Source organism: Ostrinia furnacalis, unplaced genomic scaffold (assembly GCF_004193835.3).
Source record: "Ostrinia furnacalis isolate ACB-3 unplaced genomic scaffold, ASM419383v2 OfSCF2991, whole genome shotgun sequence".
Lineage (NCBI taxonomy): Eukaryota > Metazoa > Arthropoda > Insecta > Lepidoptera > Crambidae > Ostrinia > Ostrinia furnacalis.
This window is the reverse complement of record NW_021133230.1, coordinates 80217-102984: the sequence shown is the minus strand read 5'-3', so window position 1 is coordinate 102984 and position 22768 is coordinate 80217.

The following is a 22768-nucleotide window of genomic DNA, read 5'->3' as shown; positions in this document are numbered from 1 at the left end:
ATGACTCACTAATAATAATTAAGATGAACAACTTTAGTCAAAAATGACATAAATGAATAATGCAGTAATTATTCAGCTACATTTTTATTAATAAACCTATTCATACTTTAGCTTATATGAATACAATCACTCCATTTACATACGTCTTTAGAAACCATATTATCCTGAACAGGATTCGGTAAACCACAGTATAAGCCCTTGTTATAATAACGGTTACTTCATACGAAATTGATATCCTTGTTCATACACCGTTTTCAATAAACTTATTCAACAGAATACGGTTCCGAGAAGCGAGAAGTAACGTGATATTTTCAACTAAACCCGAGTATATCTATGTATACCAATCTATCCGTATTATGTATTCGCAACTAACCGTTGCGGAAAAGGGTAGGTATACCTAAAATCAAATTCAAACAAATGCATTGATTTAAATAAAATCAACACCTATTTTCCTCGGTGATCTACCATACATATTAGCCCAACGGATTAGCAAGCCGAAGTGGCAATGAGCGGGGCACATAGTACGCAGAACTGACGGCCGATGGGGCAGCAAGGTTCGGAAGTGGAGGCCGCGTACAAGAAAACGCAACGTGAGACATCCGCCAACGATATCATAAAGGTAGCTGGAAGGCGCTGGACGCAGGCCGCTACCAACCGGGCAACATGGAAAGCATTGGGAGAGGCCTATGTTCAGCAGTGGACATCCTATGGCTGAGATAATGATGATGATGGATCAATTTTGGGAGTATTTATAATTTTGATGACTGAGTTTTGCTATTATTTATTGGTATTTTTATTACACTTGTAATTTTAATTCGTATAGTTGGATTTTTTCCATGTTGCACTGTATTGATCCTTGAGTTTCATTATTATTTTTTGTATTAGTAAATTTAATTTGATATAACTTAATATTAACGTCATATTGTCAGCCATCATAGCCATCTGACGTCACTCAATGAACAGTGATGAATGAGTTTGCGGTTTATCGATATTTCATCCAATTTGCACGCGGTTCTCGTCTTTGATTGTATCTCATTAGTGAATCACATTTGATTCATAATTAAAACTAAAAGTGATTTAACGCTTAATGATTTGGTTTTGGTTTAACCGGAATCCACTTTAAATTAAAATAGGTGTTAAATTCGAAATTCAAAAGTAATTTGATCATAGCATAGTCGTTAATATTGTCTGTTATTTTATTGTGTTTCGTAATTAATTGTTTCATTAAAACAATGTTGTAATTCGATTTTAATTAAGTACTTTTTTCACCGCTATGGCTGCTCCTTTTTTGGATACATAAACAACAAAAAAAACGTATCTAACTAAATTCATTTCAAAAATTTTGCGACAGTTGACACGCTGTGTAATTAATAGTGGCATATTATCAAACTTATTCTGCTACATCAAAAGATATTTTTACTCGTATGTGTGTCACAGCTCCTGCCGATCGCATCAAATATTGCGTCACCGATGTATCGTGACAATACTCGATATCCCAACACTATTTTTATACGAACGGGTGGAATACGGAGTGACCCCGTTTTCAGTTCGTGGCTACGGAAAGAAGAGTATATTTTTTACATCGGACGAGAAACTGGGTTTTGGTTGGAGACGGTGTGAAATATCGTAAAAGATTTATTTACTGTATTTGTCACATAATACTTATTATTATAACAGCTGGTATTTAGTGTAGGACTTCGGCGTGATTTAATTATATTACGACCGTATTCACAAACGTATTATGAAGTCTCACAGTGCGCGTGGATGCACAGGGTGACACACGAAATCACAGAGCTCTATTCAACGCTGTGCGTTCGTTATGCTGCTTCACTTAAGCAAGCATCGTTTGTGAATACGGGCGATAGAAACTAACAATGATTTCCATAATGACCGGTTAGTAGCGGCCTGCATCCAGCGCCTTCCTGCTACTTTTGTATCGTCGGTTCACCTTGTATATTTGATGGCCAAACGGAAAAGGCACGAAACATACAGAACTAAGTTTTCACGTTCCATATTTTTTTTCTCTGTAGCTTTTGCGAATGTAACTATCTATCAAGTAAATAAACACTAACCATCATCGTTATAAATGCTTTTTCAAGACATTATGTATTAGGTCCAACATGGTACTTCAAACAATATGTCAGTTCTAATAACCCCTGATTAAGGCAAGTTTTACCATTACGAAGCACAACTTACTAATTACCTACTTTAAATAGTCTAGACTGGATTTCACTACCCAAGCATGATTAATATCTGCTACCTAGAAATTCTGAAACTGAATATTAATATCTAATATCTAACCGCCTATGACTGTGCCTTATCATTTGCCAGGCTGTGTAAATACCTACTAAATACCTAAACCAGAGTGAATACAAATGAGTAGGTCATCTTCATAGAAACGCCCGAGCGCGGTTTGTATGGGAGCGCGCCAATACGTATGCGGCGCGCACGCACACACTGACAAAATTTAGCGTGGATTAGCGGTGAGGTGCGTGTATAGTTTCAAGTCCCTTTGTTCTGTTTTTTGTTTTCTTTTTGTGTCAAATAAAGTTTTTCTTATTCTCACATACAAACCGCGCTCGGTGTGTTTCTATGAAGATGACCTACTCATTTGTATTTACTCTGCGTAAACTAAACCCATTTCAACGTCTTGGCTTGATAAAGCAAGTTTGGGGCTGTCGACATCCTTTTGTCTTATCTCGTTTTAGCCTAAGAGCAGACCACCGACTTTTAGTTGGCCGATAGTTGGGTCGGGCGGTTCGTTCGTTTCAGCCGAAAGACGTCCACTGCTGGACAAAGGCCTCCCCCAAGGATTTCCACGAAGACCGATCCTGCGCCGCTCGCATCCAGGCACCTCCCGCGACCTTCACCAGATCGTCGGTCCACCTAGTGGAAGGCCTGCCCACGCTACGTCTTCCGGCTCGTGGTCGCCACTCAAGAACTTTCCTGCCCCAGCGGCCATCAGCTCTACAAGCTATGTGCCCCGCCCACTGCCACTTTATTTTAGCGATTCTGCGGGCTAATGTCAGTCACTCTGGTTCTCCTACGATCGGGCTTTTGATCAGTATGGAGATGTATGAAAGTGCGCACATTACACCGATTTGGTGTCAGCCGATTCTTCATACAAATTAAAATTGGGCCCTACTATCGTATCGTATAATGTATTGTCTGCAGGGAATATCGAAGGGAAGGAATAAAAATACCTTACTGCATTTCTTAGTATCCAATCAGAGATAGGTACCCCTGATTGCGGGGTTAGTCCCAACGACCCCGGTGGATCTGCCCCGTCAACGGGGTGGATGGGAAAAGGTGTTTCAACGACCCCGGTAGTCATAGCTATAGAGTATAGCTAAGACTATGACTACCGGGGTCNTTTCAACGACCCCGGTAGTCATAGCTATAGAGTATAGCTAAGACTATGACTACCGGGGTCGTTGAAACACCTTTTCCCATCCACCCCGTTGACGGGGCAGATCCACCGGGGCCGTTGGGACTAACCCTGATTGCGTGTTATCCATAATAAATGTTACTGAGTAATAACAAACCTAATACATAATGAAATAAATAAATATCCAACATTTTACACTGTCTTTTCTAGTCCCAAACGAAGCAAAGCTTGTACGTACAATGGGTACTAGACAACGGATATAAACATACTTAAATACTTTTTTTTGGAAATACATACATACATATTATACATAGTAACACCCAGACCCATCACAGAAATTAAAATTCATCATTTCAATTTCTGCCTGACCGGGAATCGAACCCGGGACCTCTCGGCATAATAGTAGTCCGTTCCAAATCACTACACCAAACGGCCGAATAGGAACGTTTACATCTATCTTCNCTTAACAATATTGAAACCATGACAGTTCAGTACGACGACAAAAGCAAGAGAGAACAAAAGAAGTTCTAAACCATGGACCTATTTCTAAACTAATTAAAAATAAAACGCCGCGCCGCGCACAGATTGGAGCAAGGAGGCTGAACGCCTCAACAATTACCTGATGATGCTTTGATGGGAGTAAAAATATGTCAAAATGACAAGTTTATTCTTCAGCTAAAAGTCAACTGATGATTCAGTTAAATGATGATTTTGATGGGATTAAAAAAGTAGACTGGATTTATTTAATTTGTTTGTTCATATGAGTGGATATTCGCATTTCATTGCGTTAAGTTTAATATCAAATTTCATTCGTTTAATGATTAACAATCGATAGCCTGAGCGTTCGATTGTTGAATCACTCGATTGTTTTTCTGGAACAATCGCTTATCGCTACCATCACTTCAATTCGTTCATTGACCTAGATATCGGTGATGGTTCTTTGATTCATTTCAATTTCTCTATTATTTTAATCAAACTACCTCGTGTTAAATCAAGTTAATTAGATGAAATAGGTCTCTAATTGAGTTGTAATAGAGGCTATTTTTCTACAAATCTAAATTTATATAACTCAAAGGTGACTGACTGACTGACATAGTGATCTATCAACGCACAGCTCAAACCAATGGACGTATCGGGCTGTTTGGCTTGCAGGTAGATGTTATGACGTAGGCATCCGCTAAGAAAGGATTTTACGAAACTCCACCCCTAAGGGGGTAAAACAGGATCCACGCGTACGAAGTCGCGGGCGGCCGCTAGTATAATACATGATTTAAATCGCTGTCTACTATAATAACATCACATTAGGATAGGTAAGTCAACACTGGCTTCGTAGGCTGAGTTGCACCACCTAACTTTGACCGTAACTTTAACGAAAACCAGTGTTTTTGTATGGAATTTGACAGATTTTTAACGTTAGTCAAAGTTAAAGTAAGATGGTGCAATCCAGCCTAAGAGATAGGTGCGAATTTGCAACAAAAAATAACAATGAGCTGTCAACCGATCTTTTTTACTTTGAACCTTTTTGAAAAGATACAAAGTTGAAAATAGTTTGTAGGCTTATCTGCATATCATACAGCCAGCTAAGACACTAATAACATCTCCCTAATAAACCTCGGCGAGAAATAACAACTCTATGCATAATTAACAAGGTGTAGTGATCGGGTTCATAATTGAATGGAGTTTAGAAGCCTCTCGAAAGGCTTTATTAATCCGGGCACAACCTTTGGATTTCAGCTAAACAATGTGCATAGCAGAACAATAAAGCTTGGTAAACAGGGTGGAAATGTACTCGTAATTATATAGCTTACAGGCCACAACACATCTAGCTAATCACTGTGGAATATAAATACTTACCTGATTGGTGCAGTTTTGCAATAAAAATTTAAGTACAGTCATGTTGTAAAGTGTATCCAAAGATTAAACCTATTGTTTCATATGTTCGCTCGTTCGTTCGTTTCAGCCGAAAGACGTCCACTGCTGGACAAAGGCCTTCCCCAAGGATTTCCACTAAGACCGGTCCTGCGCCGCTCGCATCCAGGCACCTCTCGCGACCTTCACCAGATCGTAGGCCTGCCCACGCTACGTCTTCCGGCTCGTGGTGGCCACTCAAGAACTTTCCTGCCCCAGCGGCCATCAGCTCTACGAGCTATGTGCCCCGTCCACTGCCACTTGATTTTAGCGATTCTGCGGGCTATGTCAGTCACTCTGGTTCTCCTGCGGATCTCCTCATTTCTGATTCGATCACGCAGGGAAACTCCGAGCATAGCACGCTTCGCCCTTTGGGTGACCTTGAGCCTTCTTATGAAGCCTATAGTAAGCGACCACGTCTCAGATTGTTATGTCATTCAATAACACCATCATCATTTTAGCCACAGGACGTCCACTTCCCAACAAAGGTCTCATACTGATTTCTAGATTGGCCGATTGACAGCGGCATGCATCTTGTAACCTTTATGATATCATCTGAAGTCCCAAACTGCGCTTGCCCTACGTAGCCTCCATTCCAAAACCTTCACGCGCCATCGGCCGCCAGTTCTGCGTACTATGTGCCCTGCCCACTGCCACTTCAGCTTGCTAATCCGTCGAGCTATGTCAGCGACTTTAGTTCGCTTACGGATCTCCTCATTTCTGATTCGATCTCGTAAAAAAACACCGAGCATAGCTCTTTCCATGGCACGCTATGCAACTTTGAGCTTATGTACTGGGCGTCTTTAGTGAGAGGCCACGTTTCCGAACCATTTATGTCATCACTGGTAACACACATTTGTATGTTTCATTACTTCTAAACTCTATATAACGTACTCTGCTCTATTTTTCATTGCTTCACTAAAGCGTTCATGCATCCTAAAGTCTCTATCTGATGTTCTAGTTTACAGCAGGCCTTATCGCATCATTATTTCTAAACAATACCACAGAATAAATACTACATAATTAACTTTTTAAAAAAATAAAACCGACTTCAAATGCGTGAACACAAAAAAAAACTAAAAATTGAAAATATTGCGTATAAAAAAGTTTATCCCCAATTTTCCACCCTTGGGGGTGAAATATTTTCTTCAAATTCGCATGAAACCACCCTTTTGATAATACCTATTCAACAAAAAAATAATCGTTCAAATTGATTTATAATCGGCGGAGATATTGCGTATAAAAAAGTTCATCCCCAATTTTCCACCCTTGGGGGTTGTTTTTTCTATTATTAAATTTAAATGGGACCACCCTTGAGGTATTACCTATACGCCGAAAAAAGATTTGTTCAAATCGGTTCATAATTGGCGGAGTTATCGCGTAACAAACATAGAAAAAAAAAACATACGGATCGAATTGAGAACCTCCTCCTTTTTTAAAAAAAAAAAAACATACGGGTCGAATTGAGAACCTCCTCCTTTTTTTGAAGTCGGTTGAAAACTACAATACACTGACGACATAACTGCCCATTTTGTTCGGAATCAAGTCCTCTGACAACATGAACGATTATTTTAGCTTTGTACTCGATTTGCGATTCTAAGATTTACTGTCTTGTATAGAATTGAAATACGATAATTGTCTTGCAACAAAATTAAGTTTTCCAGCAGAGAACATTTGACTGAAAACCTTTTGAAGCAAATTAAAGAGCTCTTAATTTAGAAAGGTAACTTTCCTTTACTTTAGAGGATTTTGTAAAAAGAAAGTTAGGTTATATTTACAGGAAAGGATGTTTTCAGACATTGGTTTTCTTATTCGATAATGCCAATAATTATATATTAAAAGCCACATTTGTGAGAAATAAATACGTGGCATATTAACCCGTCGGTCTCATGTCAGTATCATTAACACGTTGGACTCCACGCGAGCTATTATGTAGTGGAATCTCCTCAAACTATAAAATCATGGTTGTGGTATCATATGTTATAACCTACACGATTCAACACGCAGTTTATACGTTTTATCAACCTATTTCGTACGTTTAAAAGAAGAAAATTCCATGTTTAATAAATTATTATTGACGGGATTGCTACCATGTACCTTAATTTCGAGTTTCCTCAGTTACTCCTTGCTTACAACACTGCCGAAATATCGGAAACTCAAAACTAAGGTACATGGTAGCAATCCCGCCAAAAATAATTGTTATGTCAGTGACCATGAAAGTTTAAAACAATATATTTCCATTTACCCGACAACTCAATTCAATTTATCGATATTCTTGCTATACGTCCCATCACTACCGTAATTGACAATCACCATTACGCTCACGGAACTCAGTTGGCGTTCGTCTGGACTTTGGGGAATCCCCGTCCGAGATGTTAGGATAAACCGGTAAACCGGTAAACCTATTTGCTGTAACTACGCTATCTTGGAGTTAAATTGACGTTGGTTTAACTAAACAACGACAGAAGGACTTTAGAAGGATATTTCGGGAAGATAAGTGGAGATTTACGAAAGCTTTTAAGATATCATGAGGAGTAATTTATAAGTGAAATAAGTGAAACTGATTTTTATTTATACGGACAGCTTAAGAGGTGATTATCACTTTTCCACGAAAAATAAAGTTACCTATCCATCTAAAAATATAACGAACCGTGATATTAAATTGTTGTCGATATTTTCATTAAAACAAAGAACGAGAATTTAAGACCGGAAATTGATCCTTTCTTAATTTTCTTGCGATTTTTGTTAATAACTCATTTGATATAGTTTTCAAAAGAAAAGTAATAATAATAATAATAATAATAATAATAGCCTAAAACTCATCGATCTCCCTGAAAATAGTTACATCACAATGCAGAAAGCAGCGATATTAAACACTTGCCGAATAGTTCGTCGTTTCCTTCAGGATGAGCCTGCCACTTCTGCTGGCCCATCGTAATATAAACACTTAATTAATCTTATTATAGATCAGGTACTTGGCAATGCCCGTAGCTGATCTTTAATTTTCCAGCTTTTAAGCTGAGGTGGAAAAAGCACAAAATATAAATAATAATAATAATAAAAACGTTTATTGCTTTTTAAACATAAAAGGAATTACAAGAAACAAAATTACATTATAAGCTAAATTATAAAATAACTTATGCTAAAAGAAAAAGCAAATGGAGGTGGCTCAGCATGTGCCGCCAAGGACTACCTGCCCTAGACAGCGCTGGTTTTCAGCCACCACCATTTCTCTTAAGGTGTTGGTCGAGAAAATGGTCACGGGGTAGTCAAGTAGGTAATCGGACGATTTTCGTGGAATTTATATTTATAAGGAAAGCATTTTTAACCTCTTTTTTGTTCCGTATTGATCTTATGATTTTGTTCGCCATGAGTTAAAAAGGTTGATTGTACTACTTCAATTTGCCATTGTAATTAGTAGTCAGCCTTTTTTACCTAAAAGTACTTAAAAACAATCCGAAAATCGTGTCTCCTAAACACATTAAATAAATACCCACCTTAATTTACTACAGTAACATATTTGCGCGAATCCCGGTAATTTTTCAGGACTACAACGGGGTAAATAACTCGCGCGGCGGGTCACGGCTGGCTAGAATAACAGAATACCCTCATTTCGGGGATGAGCGTTGAATATAACTACCCTCATTTAGGGGAGACCTTTGTAAGTTTCGAATATGGGGTGGGTTTGGGCTGTAACCGAGCTCGATCTACCTACATTGTCAGAGAGATAAACGCAGGTTACCTAGTGGTGACTTTAACTCACTGATATTTTCACGGCTACATTTTCACGTATGTAACGCCAGATGAATCATAGATAAAGCCCATTATTAACAAAATATGAATAAAATATCATTATAGTCATTAAAAAAAGTCAAAAATATAGGTACTTACTACTTAGTATTTCTATAGACTATTTAGATAGTGCTTACGAACCGTTCAAAACACAGATCACAGAAACTAAAGGGAGATGTGACAAGGGGGCGGGGCCGGTGTCGCAGCAATATGCCCAAAAACAGAACACATTGCTAATGTAAGAAATGATGACAGCAGCGACGTCATACCTAATGTAAACAGTTTACTAAACTAAAGATTATTCGAACGTTGAGTACTGATATCGCAGTGAATAATGAGCACATAATTATTTTGATTACTTTGTGTGTGTGAATTTCTAATGCGACACTGAGTGTCGAACTCAACGCATTAGTTGGCATCTCTCTACATCTCTGTGGTCCAATATTTATTGGTAGACAACTTAATAGAAGACGTAGAATTCCTGAACTTAATATTAGTTTTGTTAAATCCGTCAGCAAGTTTTAAGCCTCGACAGAATTCCAGGAAAATCTTGTTAGCAGCTAATGGGTTAAATCTCAGAATTCAATTAATCATAGCTTAAAAGCTTTGATAATTAGTTTTGGTTCCAAGTAGTTGTAAAATACCAGATTATAGATCGTTTCATCCACGAAGACGCGCCCCATAAATTTTGGTCGAGAGAATCGCGGGGTGCGGGGAATTTGATCCGAGCAATCCGAGCGTCATTATTGTAGTGTGCGTGTTGCACGCATGGATGATTTAGCGTGCACTGATAACACTCAAACATTAGCGGAAGAATGGTGGGGCGCGTCTTCATGACACTGACTGGACTGATTGTTAATCCTGAGATTATTAGGCTTAGTTGCATCACCTAACTTTAACGGTAACTATGACGATAACCGGTGCTTTTTGTATGGAGTTAAACAGATTTTTGACGTTTTTAATATTAAAGTAAGATGGTGCAACCCGGCGTTAATCTTTAACTGTAGAATAAACTTGTCATATTGACATTTTTTCCAACTGAAACTGTCAATGAGCCAAACTTATACTTCAGTTATGAAAGATCACCCCTTATAAATAGATCTAGAATTTGAAAAGGTGACATAACATTTAAAAGACTTAAAAAAAAAGAATTGCCTGAGGTGGAAACTTGTGAAAATTTTCAAATGGAAATAATACGCTGTTATGGCCGGCGTTTACGATGATCAAGGATTAATAAGATTATTTAAACTTTAAACTATTTGACGAAACCTTCATTCATAGTTCCACGAAACTTGTCCCAGAAAACTTCTTAAACAGTTCCCGTGAGTCCAAGATAGATCGTAACTCTTCGCCTTGGGAACTAACACCTGTTGTAGAGGAGTAATTAATTGGACTTAAGTTTTATGTCACTAGCTCTCCACTAGTTTTATTAACCCATTAACGCCCAAATGAAAACTACGGTCAATTTCCCATAGCCAATGTTTATTTTCTTTATAAAAATACTTCAGAAATAATACTAAACACAAAGAAAACCAAAATCAAAATCAGAAGTTAGGTTTTCAGGGGTGTACTAAGTTTAGTACAATGGGCGCTTATGAGTCATATTGAGCAAAGCCTTCTTCATCCTGGCACAGTGTTTTCAGGCACTTGCCATAAGCTGATTTGACTCTATTGAAACACACAGTAATTTTAAGCTATCAAATCAGCTTGTTTGCTGGTTTATTTTGATTATAACCATTATTTCATATTTCTTCTCCATCAACTAGAGCAAGAATACCTACTTTTATTTATCTTTTATAGGTCAAATATGTGCGTATTATATATTTGCGGAATGCTAGCTGATCTAAGCGACTATATGGGTTTACTATGCAGTGCAGTCTGCATGCATTTGAAATTGTCATGTCCACCATATAAGCTAACAAGACCCATCCACCGCTTTTTTTCCTTTTTCCTCAATTTGGTAAAGTTCTATAGACTAGTCATCTAATCTAACCCACTGATTTTCTTATTATACTAGAGCTGGACACCCTGTGGTGCCTAACTCTACTTTTTTTTATCAAGAGACCCCATATAATGACCTTTCCCAATGGTTCTAAAGCGTCAACATTTGTTTTAATGGTACCCACATTATTATCTTTCAATCAATGCTAATAAAATGACGTTTGCCTTGTCGAATCTGTCTCTAGGCTTTTTGTGAAAATCTTTATAAGTAATCAAAAGATACCTTTTGGTTCTGTTTTCACGTGTGGTTCCAAAAACTATGTAACTAAGTCTCTTTAGGTCGACAAATAGGTCGTAATTGGGAAAACAAAATGATTCTTTTTGTTGTCTGTAACTCCATAAATAAAGAGCCATGTTATTGGAAAAAGAAAACAAAGATTATATATAAAAACTAGGCAGAAATAAGTAAACACTCTAATAATAATGTCGTTACTGTACTATTTTACGTAACGTGTCAAGCGCCCATTGTACTAAAGTTTGTACAGCATCACTTTGGGAGTTATAGCATGAAAAACTTTCCATGAAATGAACTTTTCTATGTATTTTTTATTAGGATATGTTGTTAGCTAATACACAAACAACTTATTTGGTATTTTGTGTAACTTAAACCTAGCATAAAAAATTATCAAGTACCCACTAGAAGACATGAAAAAATCACTGAAACGGAATCGCAAAATACCCCCTTAAGATTGTATAATTATGGTCTGTTTCATCTCAGGATATAATGCATAGACCTTTGTTTACCGATTGTAATTATTTCCAGGGTAAAAATACTCATTAAACCAGATTTATCGTAACTTAAAGTTGTGTACTATTTATTGTACGGCGGGCGTTAATGGGTTAAGGTGAAATTACGGAACGACGTTCCAAGAGATTGCAAGTGGGTAGTTGGTTCGTTTCAGCCAAATGACGTCCACTGCTGGACAAAAGATCCCCAAGGATTTCTAAAACGTTACGTAAAATATTGCGTTATTCAAGTGGTTAATTAGGTCAAAATTATAATAATATGTGTGAACAAAAATAATAATATCGTTCGTATTAAAGGCCCCTCTGCTTTTTCACATCATCAAGTCATTTGGTCTCCATTGCAGGAGCACGACTCTCTAATTTACAAAAAGCAAATGGAGGATTTGGCCTCCACTTCAATGCTAACCAGACGGGTTGGGAGGCTGGCTACTATAATAGCTTTCTTCAAACACGTGCCAAAAAGGTTCCTTGAAATCCTACAGCGCTTGTTTCAAGAAGATCACGTAGATTTCTCATTCTTTTCAAGAAACACGTACCAAAAATGTTCTTTAGTATCAAAATCCGAGTTTGCCCTAGAAAATCACGTAGACGAAATAATCAGTCGCTGCAAGCTGACTCACTTAGCCCCAAGACGCCTAAATACGTCGCTTTTCGAAATAAAAATTATAGCTTTCTCGTTTCACGGGTCTTTTTATGGGAATTTCAAGTCATCTTGCTGACATTGTTAAAGGATAGAGATATCATTCTTTGTGAACAAACATTATAATAACAAAATATGTTGTAACTTCATTATCCTTCATCATAATATTGTGAAGTCGAAAACGAAACGTACTAAGAAAATATGATTATGTATCACTATATGACATCCCTTGTAACGCGGGTGATGGTAATGGTGCTGACAGGAGCAGGTCAGACGTGAAATAAACTTTTGCTAACACCTCTACTTACATAAAAAGTTTTTTTCAAATAGTAATACTCGTACCTGTAACAAAAACAATGAGAAATATTAATATTAGCTTTGTCACTTAAATATCTATCATGCAATTGATTTCAAAAACTTACAAAAATTGTTCGTAATAATCACTATCTCAGACTCATAATCATCATCATTTTAGTCATAGGACGTCCAGTCGTCCACTGCTGAACATAGGCCTCCCGCAATGATTTCCACAATGGCCGGTTGGTAGCGGCCTGCATCCAGCGCCTTCCTGCTACCTTTATTAGGTCGTTAGTCCACCTTGTGGGTTGACGTCCTACGCTGCGGTTTCCGGTACGTACGTACATCTCAGACTATTACCACTATTTTAAAAGATTCTTCTCGATATCTACATTGAAAAATAACTATAACCAACGGTCTATACGAGTCTTGCTTATCGAAACTCGAAGTAAATGTCAAAATATTTAACGAAGGAGATCGGCTATGTTATCTATTTCTACGGAACCCATTTCGTGTCCAAAAACGCTTGTGAACCCTTCACTGGACTGCCGAAAAAGTTTTACCACAATCAAAAATGATGAAGTAGCTTATTTGAAAAAAAGTTTACTCTGAACTGCGACAACTAAAGAAAATGATATTTTGGTTGTCCATCATTTAAATTATGCATACTTTAAAGTATGATGCATCTTCATGTAAAACATACACTTGTGTCCTAATTTTCAAGCTGAGCTGAAGAAACCCACTAATTTATTTGAGAGCCATAGAATGAGATGGGTAGGACACATTTCACGGATGAACTAGGATCGCTAAGTCACAAATACCTTAGTGTGGAGACCTTGACATAACACCCTCGGCAGTGGAAAACTGCCAAAAAGATGGACAGATGACATCCAGCAATAAGATGGAATAAACTAGATGCACTTGGGGCAGAAGTCGGTGGAAGGTTAAAGAGGAGACCCATGTTCGAAGACGAACCCCATAGACTGTTATACGAGTATAGCCTGGTCTGCGAGCACGTATAATTTTGTCCAATGACCCCAAGCTACCCATCCTTGTCGCTTGCGCGTAATTATGTTGCTGTCACGCTTGCACACTCACTGCTGCCGCCCGTCGCACAGTCACGACAGCAATATAATTACTGATAAGGATGGGTAGCTTGGGGTTATTGGACAAAATTTTACGTGCTCACAGACCGGGCTTTAGATAGAAATATTTAGGTGTACATCAAAATTAGCTACTGCATTACATTTTACTGTGAACGCTGTTTTGCAAACGCTCGTGCCCAACCGTAAAGAACTGTAACACCGTTGCTCGAAATTTTGATTTAAATTCTTGAGAAGGGTAAGACAGTGTTCTGGGAGATTTATCCGACACAGCAAAAAGGGTTTCACAACTGAATTCGTATTTATTTACATAATTACTTTTAAGGGTACAAATTGGCATAAATTTTAAACTCCTCAATTCTGAAAGTTCCTCGGTTCACAAGTTTTTGCTCTTGAGAAAATTGTTGTCGAAAATTATGTTTTAATTTTCTTGTTGTGCGAAATTTTCTTTGAAATATTCCATTCGTAATTAGGTGAACATTATTTTGCTTTGCATTATATTCTTGTGGCAATAAAGTGTAATATTGCATGTTATTGAATTTGATCGTAACTGATTTATCAATCACAATTTATTTTGTCTTTTTTTTTCGAAAGGCGTTACAACATTATAAATAAAGGTTATTATTTTTATTTAAGTATGTTTTCTTTTCTTTCCTACAAAAGAAAATAAAAAACAAAATAATTATGAGCGTAATTAGTACAAACCTATGCTATATACGAAGTAAGATAGATGCCTACACTATGTTAAGTCGATATTTTATTGTCCTGTAACATCACTACCTCTCCACTCGGTCGATGATTGCACATAACGAGGAGTGGGAAGTCGTCGGACATGCAAGCATGACATGACATCAATTGACGACAAACGACAATGCAATTTATGTCCATAAACAGTGTTGTTGACTTAAAAATATGAGTCTGAATTGCACTACCTAACTATAACCGTAACTTTAACGATGACCGGTGTTTTTTATGCATGACTATATCCGTACCGCGCGGGAATAATTGACATCTCGACCTGCACTTTTTTTTTTATTAGCTTAAGCGCTTCCTCTACCTTATACCCTACTGGTATAAAAAACTCAACTCGAAATACCCAAAAATACTTGAAATACAGCTCTTGTACATAAGTAAATATCTCTAATTTAGGCAATAAATATTTGACATAACGATATATCCAATTAATATTATTCTTACAAACATTTATATTTCGATTTATCAATGTATGTCAGAACATGTATTTATTAATATCTCGACTTATACATTTATGGATTTTCGTTTTTAATTTGACAAAAACAGTTATCAAGTTATGATGCCCTCTGAGTACTAAACACATCCATGATATTATGTGCAGTTGTCTTGTTATGCACGCAGTCAAGAGTTTGGATATTTGGAGTTATCCAGCTATTACCTTCGTATAATCATATTTTTATATGTGTCATTAGCAGTTGATAAAATATAACAGTGTCAGGATTTCGAGTGTCTTTAAATATTTTTTACTTACCAACCCCTGAAAATATTTGTTTAAAATATTTAAGCGTTAATTATTACTTTTATTACTATTTTCAGTAGTTTAAAACTAAATTAACGTTTAAATAGCAAGTTGAAAGAAGAAGGATAAGTTTAGTCAATAGGTAGGTACCTACTAATGTTTTTTCATAACAGACTAATATTTCGTTTGACAACAGAATTTAAGTAAAAAATCTAATAATAAACTTTTAGGTCAATTTTCAGTTCCGGATAATTTTATTTTTATAGTCTATTTGACTTCATTGACATTATTTAGGAATAATGATGAGGTAAAAGTAAGTAGGGTCGATACGCCAGATCTCGTCCATTTAGTGAGTTGGTAGATTTGAGGAATAAAAATAATATTTATATAATAATAATAACATTTTGTTCGAAAAATTGTTGTCATTATGCTCCCTTTAGTCTTTATAAGTATAGTTAATAAACTTGCTCTAAACCATTAGAAGTTTTAATATTATCTTTGTAATATTAATAAAATATAGAAAAAATGCATTCAAAGTCACTAATAATTAATAACAGCATGGAAATAAAAAAATATAAATAAAATCTTACTAATTGGTATTCAAAATATTGAGGTAACACACTTAATAATTATAAACAGACATATATTTTAGTTTATTTCATTTTTTGAAATTTCAATAGTATGGCTCAATTTGCAATAATGGTATCCTCTCTAGGCACAGTTTGCTTTTTAATATTATTTACAACGTTTGTATTTAGAAAATAGTCGTGATAATGTGGACGCAAATTGGCTATCACAAGGGTAAGCTACATTAAGAGCGTGTATTAGCGTCCAGGAAAAGGCCTAAGTACTGAAAAAAATCTTTGTGTTCGATACGTCATGTAAATAACGTCTTACATGATATAAAACATGCATTGTTTTGTATATTTTAATATCTTAGACCCAGTTAGACCAGACCGCGATCACTTCTGACGCAAAGTGGAAATTGCATTGTAGTAAATTCGCATCCACCTTATTTTAAGTGTCATTTAATAAAGTACAATCACCGATATCATTATCCGTATTGTATGGTTCATGGTTAAGGCCTATAGACTGCGGTAAATCCCAAACTAGACCTAAATATATTAAAAACTTACCTTGAAACGCGCACCTGCTCATGTGGGATTTATTTTTGGCAAAAACGGTAGCATGCTATAAGATTTTTTTTAATGTGGGTTTACGTGTCATACATTCAGGGAATCATAGCAATAGCTTTCGTTCTAGAGTGATCCGTCATTTGGACGTGAACTGGACGGTGGACGCGTAAGGGCGTGTCGACCTTACGCAAAAATGTATCCAGCTAATTTTAATTATTTTAAGCTTAATGGCAAGCTTAAACTAATTAAAATTAATTGTGCTTGTTATGAAGCATGGCTTTTGTTCTTTTATTTGTCTTTTTTTAAATTTTAAGTAAACATACAATTACCTGATCAAAAGCGATCATAATCTGCGATTATATTTGATTTTTCTAATAAATTTGCTACTATTTCATTGCAAAAGTGATAAAAATATGTTCTATTTTTATGTTTTGTTTTTTTACTTAAACTTCATTCAAAATAATTAACTTAAATCCAATTTTTACACCTTAAATATTTGTTTTTCTTTGGTGAATAACTTGACAAGTCATCGGTACACAACTTGACAAGTCTTTTTTTTAATAGATTAAGAAGATAATTTAATCAAATTCTTACGCCAATCGAAAGATATGCATCAAATTAGCTTATTTCAATCATAAAAATATCAATTATCATTAATTCCGATTTACCAGGGAACTCTAAACTTTAAAATCGCTCCCCTGAAAAGTACGCAAAAATGACATGTCAAGTTATTCCCGCGCGGTACGGATATAAAAATTACAGAGTTTTGACGTTTGTTAATGTTAAAGTAAGATGGTGTAACCCAAACTAAAAATTAAAAAAAAAATACGTTCGCAATAAAAAAAATAAAGAATTAATAGAAAAAAGTTGACAACTGACAGTGTTAGGCGATTATCACACTGCGCCGCGCTCCGCCGCGGTCCGCGTGATTTCATATAAAAAATCCCGCGCGCAGACGCGTTGTCAGTGTGTTGTGCCGCGCATGTTTTCTATACAAACTGAGGTACTTGCATACAATGATTAAATCTGTCGTCCCGCGTACCGCGGCGGAGCGCGGCGCAGTGTGATAATCGCCTATAGCATAGATTTCGAATTGTTTGTTTTTTATTTTCAAATATTGAAATTCTTTTTCATGTTTATTTAATTTAAAAGTTACTAGCAGCAAGGCTTGTATTACCTGCTAGTGTCATAATTTTAACTTGACTTGGCGCCACAAAATGTTTTTTTTGTTTTATTTTAAATCAAGCTTTGTTAAGCGAGTAAGTATGTTTAAAGAAGTTTTCAATTCCAGCCAAAACAATATTACGAATAGGTACCTACTACATTAAATAGGTACCTACTGTTTTTCAATTTAAAACAACCATAGTACACAAACACAATAATCTTTACGTGAATCGATCTACGAGTAACTAACAAACAAACCTTATAAAAACTAGCAATTATTGAATGCATTTCCTAGATAAAATTTCTGAAGCACACTTCGAAGTGAATAGGTACTCGAAAGGACCCGAGAGGCAAGCGCACCAAAAGCACAGTCAATTACGGAAAATAGAATGATATTCGCAAAGAAAATGCATAGAATTCCCACGAATGGAATCGCTATGCAATTTTACGCTAGTTTATTCAATGGCCATCAATACATTTTAATGTGGGTTTCTGAAAGGTTTGCTCTTTGAAATTATTATTGGTGGTGCTTGTGGTTTAAAAGCAAGTTATGAAATCATTGGAAGTTTTGCATTTCAATGCCTTTATTAATTATCCTGAAGCATTCAATTTCTCATAGAGTAAAATCAGGGTTAAAATAACAATTATGTACGTTTCTATAGAATTTCAAGTTTTTTTTATATAACATTGAAGGTAAATAACTCGAAAATCAAAACTTGATGTAAATTATCTTGGAATTTTGGTATACGTCTTACGTCAAAATGTACTCTTGAAACATAATTATCTACTTATTCATTCATAGCTGTTTTGCTTTCATTTTTACCCGACTTGCAAGAAGGAGGGTTATGTTTTTGTGACGATACCTACTCTACCTAACCAAGCCTTTTAGATCACTTCCAATCAAATTACCTAGCAAAAAAATAAACTAGCGAACTTGCTCTATTTACTTGGCGCTTGCTATTTATTTAACTTGACTCGGTGCTCGTCAAAGGGTGCAACTGGCAATCAGTAAATGCATTCGACGTGCTCTATGTTTAATATTTGTACATCTGTATCCATAGAGATAGAGAGAGATGCCAACTGATGCGCTGAGTTCGAAACTCAGTGTCGCATAATCGCATTAGAAATTCACACACACAAAGTAATCAAAATTATGTGCTCAATATCCACTGCGGTATCAGTACTCAACGTTTGAATAATCTTTAGTACTACGCAAGCAATGTAAACTGTTTACATTATGACGTCGCTGCTGTCACCATTGATTTCACGAGCAATGTGTTCCGTTTTTGGGCATATTGCTGCGACACCGGCCCCGCCCCCTTGTCACATCTCCCTTTATTAAAGTTTCTGTGATCTGTGTCTGAATCTTTGTTTATTGATGTAATGTGAAATTGATTTTTGATAGTTTGGTTGGTGATATTGGTAGTTTTTTTGCAGCACAAAACAGGTATTTCTTGAATTCAGCAGGCAGTCTAGGATGACGTCGCGGCCTCATTATAAATTGCATAGCATAGATATGAATTTGATTTATTTAGATTACAACAAAGTTGTTACAACTACCTCTAAATCCCTCAATGGTAAAATAGATTCTGTAAATGGGATTAAGCATGAATAGAGATATAATAATAATTCCTAAACGATATTCAAACCAGCGACCTCAAGCATAAGTAGTTCGTTACACGAAAAATCTGACTAAGCAGCCATGGTCTTAATTACATTTTAAAATTACACTTCAGCACGTTTACGAAAGCCCTCAACCCCTAAATCTAATTCGTGCCAGGTTTAGCACAGATGTCCCCAATTGAATTACCTAGACTGTTGATCCCAAACCACCGAGGGGTCAGATGTGTCCCAAAAAATCCAAAAATCGCCACCGTCACGTACCTATCTTCATTAATATACCGGCCACATCTGACCCAATCCATACCGGGTCATTTCTAAATTAATCATTCACGGTGGAGTGATTACATGAAATATTCAACACTGGATAACTCCAATTGGAATTTTTATCAAAATATTGGTCCGATTTCTATGCAATTTCACGGAAATGGAATTGGATTTAGAAATTCAGTTCGCCGTTTACGGGTTGAGAATACTTGTACCTTGTTATCTGTAGTACATTCGTGATATTAAAATGTAAACTAGTTATGTAAACTCTGTAACGTGAACTTATTGTTATTAAAACCGTTTTATAAATATAGTTCAAGTATAATTTTTAACCGATCGACGACGGACGATCCGGTGAAAGTCGTGGGAGGTGCCTGGATGCGAGCGGCGCAGGACCGGTCTTTGGGGGAGGCCTTTGTCCAGCAGTGGACGTCTTTCGGCTGAAACGAACGAACGAACGAACGATAATTTTAACCCTACTACTCTACTACTCCTTGTGTGTGTACTCGTATATGTGAACTACAGTTCAACATTCTACCCATAAGTATTTTTCTTTTGAACTAAAGCATACTATATGTGCTTTTTTATCTTTCTGTACAGATAGAGTCACTTTTTCATTGCACACTTTACAACGTGTGTTTTGGATTCATGAACACACAATAAGCCTATTCGATAGTTAGTGGGAATCCTTGAATAATAATAATTATACAATTTTATTGTATTAAATTTCCAATTAAGTCTGATTTTCGAAATCGCTTCATTATAATTTCGACAGTAGCCCTAGGATGGCTGCAACGGACTGCCAAATCCAGGTTCGAGGAACGTTAGCTCGATCCCTATCAACCGTTGGACTATTATGTTGAAGCTTATAATGAAAGATTCTAATGTCATGAGCATTTATTAACAAATATTAGGCTTATTAGACGATTTAGGGACTACAAACTAAACGCAGCAGCGCTCTCTGAAAAACATCAATCTTTTAAACTGCGATCTCCAACCCGCCTGCCAAGCGTGGGGACTATGGCAAAACCCTCCTCTATAGTGGAGGAGGCTCATAGTCCAGCAGTGGACTGTAAAGGGCTGTTGATGATGCTGATGATTAGGCTTATTAAACTAGACGCTAACATATTATTAGCTTAAGGTTCAGCCAAACCAACGCGTTCAGCTTGCACTGTAACAAGCTAAAATCAACACAGGCAAATTCAGATTATTTGTTTGCCATTATGTAAGCCAGTTATTAATGATTAACTTCGTCGATATATCACAAACAATACCTTATAATCAATACCTTGTATTTGCTAGTCCCTTTGATTCCCCCGTAGCCTGAGACAAAGGATCTACACCGTACAATTGTGGTTTGGTTTCGAAGCGAACACGCTTGATGGCACGTCAAGCTTCCTATGTGGCATCTATGTAGTTGAAATAGGGTTGATTTTGAAACGAAAATGTAAAGTGTGATGTATCGTGTGTATTTGTTAAATTAGGTTAGTTACTTGAGTAATAGTCTGAAATCTTTAAGATAGCAGGTTCAAACCTCGTAAGGGACAAGCGTCAGGCGTGATAAGCACGAGCTTTATAGGAGTCTTTGAGTTATCTTTCATCTAGATATTAGTGCAAGGATTAAGTTTACAGCTAGGAATTTGGTAAAAGATGAAAAGCGGAACAGAAAAATATTTGAAAATTATAAATAACTTGAAAAAAACCGAACTGCCTTAGACGGGAATCGAACCTACGACTCCGAGATCGAGATCTTTCAGAAGAATATTCTTTAAAAAACCCGAGAATTTTGAGACTTCTAGTTCGGAGAAAAAAACAATTAGATAATGAAAATCATTATTTCAGAAAAGAAAAATCATAGCCAATGCATTGTTTTCTATCTGTCTCTAGATATGTTATTATTTTTTGTTCTTCCGCTACGCTATTTTTTTTACGTAAAAAGCTCATCAGTGAAACATAAAAAGCATTTTTATTTCACGCCAAAATGCCAAAATATGTTTCAATTAATACATAATATTGTCTAGTTAGTATATACTGAGGACTAATCAAGTTAATATTATATCTAGATTATTAGATTCTGTATGTCTGTAATACTAAATAACAATCACTACTATAATTTGCAATCAAAATGGATCGCAGAAATCAACCTAAACTGATTGAAGCTCTACGCTGCTGGTTTTAGTAGAGTACCTAAAGATAAAGGGGAATTAATTACTGTGATAACAAAAGACTCGGATTTGTGCTGTGATAAGTTGTTTTTGACTATGCTTGGTGTACGGATTATACTCGCGCTTGAAGATTTATCTATTTATCAAAGTCTGTTACTTCTATCGTAAGTCATCGACTTACGATAGAATCGAAAGAAATCGTTCTTTCATCGATTTCGAAGCGACAGTAACGGGACTATTCCCACCTCTCGCTCCCACTACTGCAACTCCTGCGTAGCCAGGATCTACTTGATCGTCAATAAAAACCCAACTAGTTAATGTCAAGTTTATCTCGGGGGAAAGTTTGAAGCCAAACAGTGAACTGGCCGACTCGAGATCCGAAGAACGCTGGTTAGAACCCAACCACTGGACTATTGTGATGAACCCACTCGTAACACAAGCATGGGTCTTTAGCTTGACACGAGGACTAACGGGACTTTTAGTTATTTTGTGCAAAACAAATAATTACAAAAAAATAACTGTAACAACGATGTTACAATCCCTAAGTCAGACTTTAGGAACATAAGAAAGTCCATTTCTCTTGTCAGTCGACCACGGCGAAGTTTTCTTTTCAAGTCTCGTTAGCCCCTCGTACCTACTAAGCTAAATATTAAGGTAAGTGCCCCCTACTTCGGTATATTAAGGCTCTTATGACTTTAACATTTTATTTAAAAATAACCAAGCATGATATCAGTATGAAAGCTTTTGTATGCTAAACTTTGGTCTTTTGACAGTAACTTAATACATAAATTATAGTTAAATAGTTTGAACTTTTTTTAATATTAATTATTCTGCGGACCTCTTGTTTGGATCCTGTTTCGTGATAAAATGTTGCTCGGTTTCTAAGTTCGTGAACTCATGTCCCCTATTTCGGGATACGGTTTTATGCATCGAGTTAGGATATTTTAATAATGATTAAGGGTTTAATAAATTTAAAAACAATAATGTATATTTAGAATAAATGAATTGTGTGAAATTGACGATATTACGTACTGAAATATTTATGAGA